A 12462-nucleotide genomic window follows, 5' to 3' on the forward strand; every position below is an offset into this window, starting at 1 on the left:
TGTCCTCATTGCTAATAATCAGAAAATGGCTTGGTTTTAACTCCTGCAAAATGTTTGTCTTTTAATTCCCTTTTTCTGGGCTCAAAATAAATGGACTTTGTTGGGTTTTCTGTTGCATATGTATGATTTCTTGCTGAGTTTCCAAAGAGGAAAGAGTCTCATGAAGAGAGGTGTTGAGAAGGTGATTCATTCCCAAAACCCAGATTCCTCCTGGTGCTTCTGAGTGGGGGTAGGAGAGGGGGAAATGCGAGGAGCTGAAGTGGCTGAGGAGGAGCTGCAAAGATTTGGCAGTAACTCCCCTTGGAAACACTCAGATCAAATCTCTTGGTGTGTCTCTGCATTCATCCTTTTTTCCCCTCCACCTCAATAGTTCTGGGATCCTTGGGCCAGTGCGAGTCCATTTGGCAGGTGGAGCCAGGAACAGGGAGCTCCTGCCAGCAGGGAGGGCAGATGACCAGGCTGAGGGGAAAGAAAGCCCTGAGAAAAAGGCTGATGATCCCTGCTGAATACCAAAAAGCTGCTGGGGAATCAGATCTCCTGAGATGTCACTAATTTGGGAAAAAAGCTCCATTTTAATCTCGCATACAATTAGAGAGCAGAGAAGCAAGCGAGGCTCCATTAGCCCAGCCAGTCACAGAGGGGGTGTCTTGATTTCTTCCTCTCTCTTGTGTAACCCTGCTCCATTCATGGTCCCTTTCCCTGGCTTCTCATTACTGCCATTCTTGTCTGGCTGAACTCTTAACTTGGCTTGACTTAATTCATTTGAACTCTTGCTGCTGCTGTAGCAGAGTGCAGGGCTCTGTATGCTCAGGGGCAAGAGCCAGGGGAAGTCTGCAGCTTTCCTAATAACCCAAAAATCCTGCAATATTGGAAATCTGACTTTTACTTGTTTTTGCTTTCCTAATGACCCAAAAATCCTGACAGTATTGGAAATCAGACTGTTACTTGTTTTTGCTTTCCTAATAACCCAGAAATCCTGACAACATTGGAAATCAGACTTTTACTTGTTTTTGCATTGAAAGCTTGGACCTTGTCTTGTATTCTCCTATATAATTTCTTATTTCAGATTTTCTGTTATCTGATCCATGGGCTCTAGAGTACACACTGGCCTTTAATTGCAAAAGCTTGTTTTCTGTACAAATTTGGATTCCTTTAATAATCCTAATAATTCTTTTGTCTATCAGGGAGAAACTTTTTCTTCTTCTGTAGTTTCCACTTAATATTTTTTGATAATAGTGAAAAAATGAAGTTGTGTTATTTTTCATTATTTAACACAGATATCTTATAATTCTTTTGATGAACCTGATTTGATTTTGTTTTGTATTTAAAATTGTTTAACCCCAATACATGTCTTAATTAAAAAATATCCCAAAACACCTTAGGCTTTTATTTATGGAGTAATTATTTTTAATTAATTGAAGGAACAGAAAACCATGTTTTTATACTCACATTCCTGACACACTGGCAGCAGCCATGAATTATCCATGTTTGGTGTATGATTTCCTTGTTCTTGTATTTACACCATTATTTTCCTAGTGATGGCATTGGCTGCATTTCTCTCATAGCCATTAAACAAACCCCCAGTTTCCTACTTATTGGTATCTTTTGACATCCGGACATTTTCCAAATTGCATCATGTCATGGAGTTTGTAGGTTTGTTCACATGGGGGAAATGTCTGTAGCTTGACAAGTTTGTCATTATGTAGTTCCATCCTCAATTTCCTAAACTCTCCTGATGCTTTGCTTTCCACATTCTGGTTTATTGTTTTGTCATGGTGTTTAATGAACTTGGAAACGGTTGCCTGAAATATTTCTGGGTTTTCTATCCGACCTTTTTAGGGAATATAATCCTTTCTGGTATCTGGTCTTGCTTGAATTTTATTTCTATTTAGCAGTTCACTCACAACAACTGTTAAGACATTGCAATGGTTTTAAAGAAGCTTTAGATATTTTGTAAAGACCTCTCTCTTGATTAATTTTCATGTACATTTAGCATTTGTAAAATACATTAAGTTTAGGGGGGTTTTGAAGTGGGGACCCACACTGTGACAAGTAATGGAGTTCAGCTACATCAGATGCTGATGCCTGGTGTGTAGAATAAGAAATACAGGAATTTTTTGAAGTGGTAATCAGTGCTTATTTGGACCTAAATACCTCCAGAATCCAGTACTAGGCTCCTAAGGACTACTGAAGGCCACGGGTGTTTGAATTCCTAAATGAAAACGTGACTGTGCTTCTCCTGGCTGCATTTACAGGAATATCCTCCAGCTCAGTTTCACCTCTGCACTAATCCTCTGTTCCTTGTTATCTGCTTAGATAATTTAAAACTCTGATGTGCTGGGTATTTCAGCTCTGTAAATGCTGTTCCACCATCAGCCTGCTCACCAGGAGAGCTCTTAGCAGGACATCAGCTGCTCTGGCAGGAGCTACCCAAGGCTTTACCCATTTTTTCTGCCAGGCTGTGTTTGGGCTCCAGCAGGTTTGTGAGACCCCTGGGATTATTTCCACTCAGGCCCCTAAATACAGCCCTGGGGAAAAGCCTTGGGTGTGCAGAGATTGATTTGGGCACCCTGGAGACAAATCCCTGGCTCTGGCTGCACTGGCACACTGCTCACACCTTGCTATCAGACACAGACCTGATTTACACCACTCCTACACTTGCTTTACATTTTTTTTACTTTGTGGCTTATTTCTCATCTTATGTCCAGTGCTATAAAGTACAAAAGATTTGTAAGATTCAATCCAGTTTCAGGTCTTTAAATATATTTTGATATATTGTTTAAAAGAGTCTTCTGGAAGTGGAACCAACCTACCATACTGGCTTGGGGTCGTGTGAGGTTCTTACTGGCTTTTGTGATGTTTTTCATCATTTTGCTGCAACTTTGTCACCTATGTCCCAAAGCCAACTCACAACAACCCTGTGTTCCACTTACATAAACTTCATTTTTATATTTAATGAAACTTGACTTCCTGCCCAGAGATAAATCTTTGATGCACTCCGACCTGCCTGCATTTCTATTACCTGTGTCTGTAAAATCATTGTTTAATAGTAGGAAATAAAAAAGAAACTCCTTGTTGAGAATATTTGCTCAGTGAGCAGGGAAATCACTTTTGACAGCTAGAATATGCATTGGACCTTAAGGCAAACAAACAAAAAAAAGATGAATCCATACAGAGGGCTTTTCCTTTCTCCCCACTTCTGTGAGGGAGGTCAATGGGGGAAAGCAGAGATGAAAAATACAATTAGATGGTAAGACGCTTTATGTGGCCTAAAGCACATGTAAGATTCACTCATAAGAAATAGTCAATTTAATTATGTTTATAGAAAGCCAGGCATGGGAGAGATAATGAATCCATACAGTGGCCAAAAGAAATTTCTGTGTCTAATCCTGAGTGGTAATTGGTTTCCTTCTCCTAAATGGCCACTGTGAGTTTTATTTTGGAACTTTCTCTTATTCACAAGATCCAGAATGAGGCATCCTGCAGGCTTCAAATCCCGTTTTCAGTGCTTGTTTTTTTGCCTTTGCTCCTTTCCTTCTTCCTGTCCCCTTCTGCTTACCTCACTGCAGCTCTGTCCTGGCCAGGTAGTCTGGCCAAAATAGCTGCAGCCATCTGGAGCAGCCACTGGGAACCTCTCAGTGACTTCCTCTCGCTGCAAATGTCAGCTCGAATCTTCTCTCCCTTGCTTGCTGCTCCTTAATTTTCTTTTCATTTTGCTATTCATTATTCAGCAAGGTGACTGTGGTGTGTGATTGTGGGGATGTACAGTGTGCCTGGAAAATGCTGTGCAGGGGAGAGCTCTGTTTTTCCCCTTCTGTCTTGCCCATTATCCTAATCCACATCAGGGTCTGCTTGCCACTGATATGTCATCTCTGCTGTGAGAACCATCATGATGTACTGCAATTATATTTAGATTCAATGGGAGTACAGAGCTGTCTGAAATTTCTTTTAAAAGATGCAAAGAAAATAAAATTCAGACAAGCCATTATTTTTCAATTAAGATAATTTTTTCCGTATCGTTCCCAGCACATTTTTGTATTTTCAGATGTTTGGTGAGTTGCTTTATTTCCTGATAAGCAAACCAAACCTTGCTTTCTTTCCATGATGGTTATCCCTACCACTTGTAATTAGATGGGAATGTTGCATCAATTTTGTTCTGGTTTTAAATAAGCCATGTAAAATTTTGAAATCATTATCTAGGACCTTGATAAGGGATAGTTAAGAGCACATTAAAAATAATCCTTGCATTAAGTGAGTTTGACAGTGATTTTAAGTCAATCTTCTGAATAAAATTCTGAATGTTTTAGTTTGCTCTTCAGGTGAGTGCTGGGTTAGGGCAGAGCCTGACTCTGGGCTCTGGATGTAAGAGCTGCCAGCACGAGGCTGTTGGGCTGAGTTTGGCTGAGCAGGGTTTAAGCAGTGAGGACTAACTCACTGCCAGCCAGGCTGAGCCCCAGGGGCCCTGTGGGCAGCAGTGAAGGAGGACTCCAGTGTTTGGTTGCTTTAATGGTCTGAAGGGCACAGTGGTTTTTATTACTAGACCTGTTTTCCTGAGTATTTGCATAATCTTTAAGTTGGAACTTAATAATGCATCATACATACTTTAGAAATTCTCATTTTGTTGATAATTGAGGAGTAATGTGATCGCCTCCTCATCTTCCTCTTAGGTCTTTGTCCTGACCTTTTGAGTTCTCTGTGCTTTGGCAGCATTCACTCAATCCATCCAGTGCCTCAGACTGTAGCTGTAGCTGTCTGTCATTTCCCAAGAAGAATTTTCAGAGTGCAGTGCAGATCCATCACTTACAAAGGGCCATTTCCATTCCAGCTTTCACTCTTACGTGAAATCCATCTTCTCTGGCTCCCAGCTTTGAGAGCAGAATGGAGTTAGGGACAATAAATGTTGATGAGAGAAGGTTGCTAGTGAACAGAATTTTCGTTCCTAGGGCAACTCTTGGCATTGAGATGTTCCTACTCAGGAGGGGAGTTTATAGAACCACAGAATGCTGGAATGGGGCAGGGACACCTTCCACTATCCCAGGCTGCTCCAAACCCATCCAGCCTGGCCTTGGACACTTCCAGGGATCCAGGGGCAGCCACAGCTCCTCTGGGCACCCTGTGCAGCACCCTCACAGGGAACAATTTCAATTTAATTTCAGTTTCCTCTGCTACCCAAATGGCTGCTTGGTGCCTTCTTCACCAGAGAAGAATTTCTTCATGACCTATTGGTGGCTATCTTCTTTTTTCCTCTGCCTTCAGTCAGAGTTGGGATTGAAGCATGAGAGACAGATTTTCTTGTTTGGACTCAGTTTTTATTAATTCTTACCTAAAGTACAGAGAGTTCTGCAGCACTTCTAGCTAACAAGCTAAAAGTGAGAAAATGGAGCTGGATCTTGCTTGTTACAAGGTCTTTTAAGGCCTAACTATCCAATTAAAAGCTAACATCTCTATTATTTATACTTTTGACCCAATGACCAAACACCTGTGACCCACAGTGCAGCACTTTCTATCCAACCAAAAACTACTGCCTGAAATCATGAAGAAGAAGGAACAAGAAGGAAGAAGAAGCCAACACACAGAACCTTCATCTTGTCCCATACTATTACAATATTCTAAAATCCCTTCACCATATGATATTACAGACTCCTGCTGGGGAGAGGGGAAAGCCACAGCCTGTTTGTGACTGCTCTTGCTGTAGCAGTGGATGTTCCATGTGCCAGCTGGAGATAAACTTCACCTGATGGTTTGGGGATCTTTTGTCTGCTCCCTGCAGGTAGAGCCCACTGAGCTCAGCTCTGGGCTGTGTCCTGCCTGGGGCAACTGAGACCCCTCACACTGCTGCTCTCAGTGTGTCTTTTTGAACCTTGCATGCACCTCTTAAAAGTAGTTTCCTCCTGGAAGAAGGTCAGGAGGGATATTTTTTCATATCCCCTGTTATTAGAGTTCTTTGCCTCATTTACAGCAAACCCTTGAGGAGTTAAGCAGATAAAGAAATCCAGCAGGATATGAAGCTTTTTGTTTTAATTTTAGGTGCTAATTTTAAAGGAATAGACATTAGGGCATTATTGCTTGTACAGAGACTCTTTCAAGTACTAGAAATCTAGAACTGCCACTGTTTCAGAGGCAAATAAAATCTGCCTTTTTTTTTTTTTTCCTAAGCCAGGCTGAATTAATTGGAAAGAAATGAATTTGTTATTTCTGACTGATTCAGATGGGCTTAGGAAGGCGATTTTGAAGGTTGGTAATTCTGAGAGGGGAATAGGATGGCATTTTGCATGAAATATCTAAATTATTATTGGTGATTACAATATCCAAGTCAGGCTGATGAGCTTTGTGCAAGGCCATCATTTAGCAATCTGCAGCAGCTCACTGAGCAGTTGGTGCTTTATTGGTGACTTTGGGTAATTGTGTGTGAGAAAGAAGGGTTGCAGAGCACACAGGAATGGCTGTAAAGAGGGAGGAGACAATGAGAACTGCCTTGATCTCACAAAAGCTTTGCAGAGAACCTTTTAAACCCATCTGTCACATTTATTTGCACATTACTGGTGCTGCAGTGTGCAGGATGTGTTGCTTTAGACACTCAGGGTGACAAAGTCTGGAAAAGCACCACAGCCATGGTTAGTCTGGAGTAACTTTGTGAGGATGAGTGAGCTCTCAGCTCTTTGGGAGGATGCTGCTGCTCAGGGCTGGGAGAGTGCCCTGCTTTTCCAGGGAAAGGGTGTCAAACACTTGCTGCAATCCACAGAGCAAATCCAGTGGTGTGGGACTCCCTCCTCCAAGTGGCCTTTGCAGTTAACTTGGCTGGAGTTGGAGGGAGATGAGTTTTGAACTTGGTCCCTGCTTGTTCTTATATACATGGAGAGTGTGTCCTCCTTTGGCTGCTCTGGGTGCTGTTGAGGGATTTAATCCTATCTATTTTTATTCTCAGTTATTTGATAGATAAGAAGCAAAAAGCGTTGTATCTGATATTTCCAAAACAGAGAGCAAAGAGTAAATATTTCATGTCATAAACAAGTATAAACACTGAATATAATGGGTTTGGATTTTTCCTTATGATTTTTTGGCTGCAGTTACTCAGACGCCCTCCTGGAAGGCTTCAATAGGGATGGTGCTGCTCCTTCCCAGCATAATAATCCATATTTAAGGTGTCACTTGAAATGATGATGTACACATTTAGCTGCTGACAAATGTACCCCTTTGGTTTCCCAGAGTAACAAGTTGTTACACTGGTTTCATATTTATCCTCTCAATCTATGAAAATAATGAAAAGTACTCTTGCAATCTAATTTACCTGTGGTGGAAGACAATGCTGAGAGCACCTCTGTCCCACCACTGAACACCTGCTGGGAGGGTTCATGCATCAGCTTTTCCTCCTGAAGGGTTTTCTCTTTTACTTTTCTTCCCATGTGCAGCATCCCTGACTCCCAAAAGAGAAGTGTCCCTGTGCCCTGAGCAGGGTGGCTGTGCCCAATTCACAGCTCCAAGAACATTCCTGCTACCGAGCCATGGTCTTGTTTTCCCACCTGCTCTTTCCTTAATTGCCATAAATTCCAGAATTACACTGGTACAAGGCTGGGTTAGCACCTCAGGGCAGGGCTTCAAACACCAGCATGTTCATGTGGTTCTGGGGTTTACCTGTCCAAGCAGGGAAAGGCTTTTTAAAACCTCTGAGCTTCCCTGGCTTGGAAGGACCTCAAAGCCCATCCAGTGCCACCCCTGCCATAGCAGGGACACCTCCCACTGCGCCAGGCTGCTCCAGCCCCTTCCAGCCTGGCCTTGGACCTTTCCAGGGATCCAGGGGCAGCCACAGCTGCTCTGGGCACCCTGTGCCAGGGTTTCCCACCCACCCAGCCCAGTTTTCTCCTGCCTGCTCTCTGTGGTTTTGTTCCTCCATCAGAATTATCTCCCAGCTTTCACAGGACTGGGAGATTCATAACAGGCCTGTGTTGGTCACTCCTTTGGTGCAGTGAGAAGTGTTAAACTCACAGAGTTTGGGTCATTTCCTTGGGTAAGTCTCACCTGTTGAAGCTCATACGTAGAAATTCCTGCATTATCACATTTTCAGCATTTATCACGTATCAGTTCCGCTTCAGTCCTGCCGAGCATGAAGGCTAATCCAGATCCCAAAAGCAAGTAGATGCCAAGAAAAAAAATTGCCATTTACAACAGAACCTTCTATACAAATTGTTTATTTCATCCAAGCATGGAGCTGGATTAAAAATTGCTTAAAAATCCTGTTGCAGCTGGATACTCATGTAATGCTTTGGTAATATGGACAAGGACTTGGGTGCTCAAGCAATGCCTGGGGACAGGTGGCTCCTGCTGCTTGATGGCTTCTTAAAAACACTTCAAATTGCAAGTTTGCATAAAGAATTCAAGATGAGCTGCACTGGCAGCAATTGTGGAACTGTCTTACACACCTTTATGTGAGGTAGAGGTGAATCTCAATCTCCCTCCTTCTTCCTTGGGCTTTTGGCATCCTTTAGGAGCTCAGAAACAACTTTTTTTTTTTTTGTCTTTATAATTTTTCTCTCAAATAGTTTTCCTCCAGGATTTTACTTCCATTATTTCCATATATATTTGAAATTTTTGCCTTCCAGCTGCAATTTTTATGGTGCCTAAATCAAAATGGCCCCATTATAAACGTACAGCCGGTTTGGTAATGTAACAACTTAATATTGTTATATAAACATGTTTCTTGCAAGAAAATTTGTTTTGAATGAAACCATATGTACATGTTAATGGGAAATATTTTTCACACTTCTGCTTTTCTGCCATTCTTTGTATTTGTCTCAATACTTATTAATAGCATCCTTCTGAAACTTCTCTGATGAGACCATACAGCAGATTTTTTAAAGCTGTAACTGGAGTACAATTTAAAATGTCTTGGATGTGATTCCAAACAGAGCTGTACGAGAGTAAAACAACATGCAGTCCCTGATTGATTACATAGCTGTAATTATACTTAGGGACTGATGTTATATAAACCACTGGAGCAAAGCTCCCTCAATAGATAAACCATCATTCACTGTTTAATGTGTAAGTCAATCCATAACCACTTCTCACAGTGGAGCTTCTGCTGGGGAACTTGACAGAATGATCCTTATTTGATCCACATTGTGTTCTTTGGAGAGGTTGCAGTGCTCATTTGGACTCTTCCCACCTTTTTCCTATGGTAAAGCAGTTGCAATACTTTTGGGGAGGTTGAACTTGTGAATTTTGACAGGTTTGAAGTAACCTCCATTACTTTCCAACACGACACTGCATTTTGTTTATCCTGTAAATCATGTCTCTGATGATCTGAAGACATGTCTCTCATGTCTCTGAAGATCTGCTTGGCAAGCAATGCTTCCTGGAGCTTGGTGTCTCACACCTCAATTTTCTGGGAAATTTAGTGCAGAAGATTGTTTAGCTGTCAGCATTGGCTGTCCACTTGATTTAAAAAATACTGCTTCATCATCAAGAGCTTTCTGACCAACCTACAGGCAGTGGATTGGAGATTAGGAATGGTTTGGGTTGGGAGGGACCTTAAAGATCACCTCACTCCACTCTGCCATGGCAGGGACAGCTCCCACTGTCCCAGGCTGCTCCAAGCCCCAATGTCCAACCTGGCCTTGGGCACTGCCAGGGATCCAGGGGCAGCCACAGCTGCTCTGGGCACCTGTGCTAGGGCTACCCACCCTCAGATCAGGAATTCCTCCCCAATATCCAATTTAACTTTGCCCTCTGTCAGTTTGAAGCCATTCCCTTGTCCCCAGTCCCTCTCCAGCTCTCCTGGAGCCCCTTTAGGCACTGGAAGGAACTTTCTGGAGCCCTCTCCAGGCCATCTCATCAGGAGAGGTGACAAATATTTGGCTGGTTTTGGTTGTGTGGTAAAGGAGGGATGTTGTCCCATGTAAGGCCATGTTTTATATCTCTATTTTATCCCAGTCTCACTTCTCTGGGGAGGAGATCAGCTCAGAGCTCCCCTATTTGAGCAGTAACTTTAGGGTTTGTTTTTTCAGTTGTTTATTGTATTGTGGGGACTTGTGGTGAAATTAATCTCTCCTGAATGTCCAGTTGCAGCTGGAAAGGTCTTTTCACTCTTCTCCTCACTTTCCAGGAAGAACATTTCCCCTTCCCTTTTCTCTGCTGCTGTTCCCTTTTCCATTTCACATTCCCTGGAGAGCTCTGCAGTGTCCACTGCAGGGAGAACTGAGCTCTGCTCCCCATATTTGCACCAGATTTTTCTGAAAAGCAAAGGCCTTCTGTATTATCTCATAGTGGCTTAGTTTCCATGTGACTCCCTTTGTGGGAGGCAGTTTGGAAAGCCTAGAAATATCTATTGGATTTTAATAGATTTAAATGTATGGATTTTCCCTCATCCATGTGCACATAGCAGGTTGTGAGCCATGACTTCCTTTTACCAAAAAGGAAAACCTTCCTCCTTTTTATCAATAAAATATATTTATTTATGAGTTTATCACTAGGTACAATAATTTATTTTCCTGGTATAGGTGCTGGTATTGCTCATTTGTATTACTCCTATATCTGCTATAACCTTAAAAAAAGAGAAAATAATGACCCTCCCACCTCCCTCTGATGCTCTAGTTGTCTGCACTGCATAAATATTCCCTGTCTCCTGTTCAATGGCAGCTGCTGCCTCTGTGCAGCAGCTTCTTCTAGACCAAGTTTGCTCATTGCATGTTACACACAAACTTATTTCTATAAAATCATTACTGAAACCCAACATGTGGCCTCAAGGTTTAAAACATCTTTAATTTTCCTGGGTTCAATTTTGTACTTTTGATACCTGACAGATTTATTTTTCCCAAGTCCTCCTCCTCCTTCTGTATTTCTTTTTAATCCTGCTTTTCCATGCAACACTCCTTTGCATTTCTCCCCCCAAGTTCCTGCCCAGATGGAGAGTTTTATATGTTCTCAGCTGCCAGGTTTTGCTGTGCAGGGTTTTTAGCAGCAAGGTCAGTCCACAGGAAGTCCTGTTATTCCTAATGAAGGATAGGTGACACTCTTGTTATTTTTGTTTGGTTCCTGAAATAAATCAGGTGTATGCACTCTCTCAGATTTCTTTTTATAGAGTAAGTGCTTTAGAGAGTGTTCTTGAACATGAAGAGGATTTTATTTAATTATTTTTTTAAATGTGAACACGTACTTCAGTTGTCTGAGTCTGTGGCTGGATCACAGTACTCTCCAGGAAGAGAAAATGTTATTTTCATGAAGACCTTAAGGAAGAGTGCTCCCCTATATGGAACTGCCTCATTTTACATATAAAATTTTGGATTTTTTTTTTCCTATTTTCTTACTATTTCATAAGAGAAAGAAGAAAGCCAACCAAGCCTTTAATGTAACTTAAACTCCAGCTATTAATACCATTATCCTATGTATTTTCTTGCCAGTTTGGGATTTGAAGCAGAGGCTTAAGCTGGCATGGTGGTCCTAGCACTGCATGCTAGCAAGTCCTAAACAGTGCAGAGAGCCTTCATTCCTTAAAGCAGGGGAGTAAATCTGTCTTGCCCTAATTCTATCAGCTCATTGTAAAATTGGATAAATTTGTGAGTTTGAGTGTTTTCTCTTAGGCTCTAAAAATCTGAAGCATGGCACAGTAGATGCTGGTGGAGCTATGAGGTGCACGGGGTTTTCTGCAGCTTTAAAGGAAGATTGGAGTATTGGAGTTCAGCTCCCTGCAATGTTTTTCCTCCTCAGGAACACGGTTCCATGGGGGGTTTCTAACCTTGATGCTGGCTTGCTGCACATCAGATCAATGTCTTTGCTCCTCTGGGCTGACAGAGTCTCTGGCTGAGCCAAATGCTCTGGTGAGCTCAGCCCTGCTCCTCTTGTCCATCCATTGATTCTGTCCCACTCTTCCCAGAAAGAGAAGAGCTCTTGCCCCATGGCTGAAAGGATGAGCAGAGGTGAGAAAAGTTTCCTCCTGCCTCTGTCCAATGATATGGATCCCTTCCACATGAACATCTAAATACTCAGTATATTTGTGGTGTGTCCTGGCCATGCAGACATCTCTGGGATGGGATCATGGTTTCTCCAGGGCCACAGAATTTTTCCAGGGAATTTCTCACTGAAGCCCTCTAAGCAAAGCCATTCCCAAGCCCTGAATCTCCTGCGAAGCTGCTTTGGTTGTGTGGTTCAGATAGAAAGTTAAATAGGTAATGTGGAAAGAAAAGGAGACGCTGATTCCAGACAAAAAAACCTCCAAAACACTTTTGTGGATTCCATTGGACATTTCAGAATAGGTGTTAGTCCCTAAGCATGGCATAATGAGTTTTGTGGGTTTTAATATATTTTTTTTCAAGTTTAAATTTTAGTTAACTACAGTTTAGATTTCTGGACTCTATGCTGGGATGGTATGAACTTAGATGAAAGCAAATCTCTCTTGAAAGCGTTTCCAATCTAATTTAGTTTTTAGGAATCTTCGCTTTAAAATATTTAGTTAGTATCTATTCACTGGGG

Source organism: Catharus ustulatus, chromosome 13 (genome assembly GCF_009819885.2).
Source record: "Catharus ustulatus isolate bCatUst1 chromosome 13, bCatUst1.pri.v2, whole genome shotgun sequence".
In the NCBI taxonomy this organism is placed as follows: domain Eukaryota; kingdom Metazoa; phylum Chordata; class Aves; order Passeriformes; family Turdidae; genus Catharus; species Catharus ustulatus.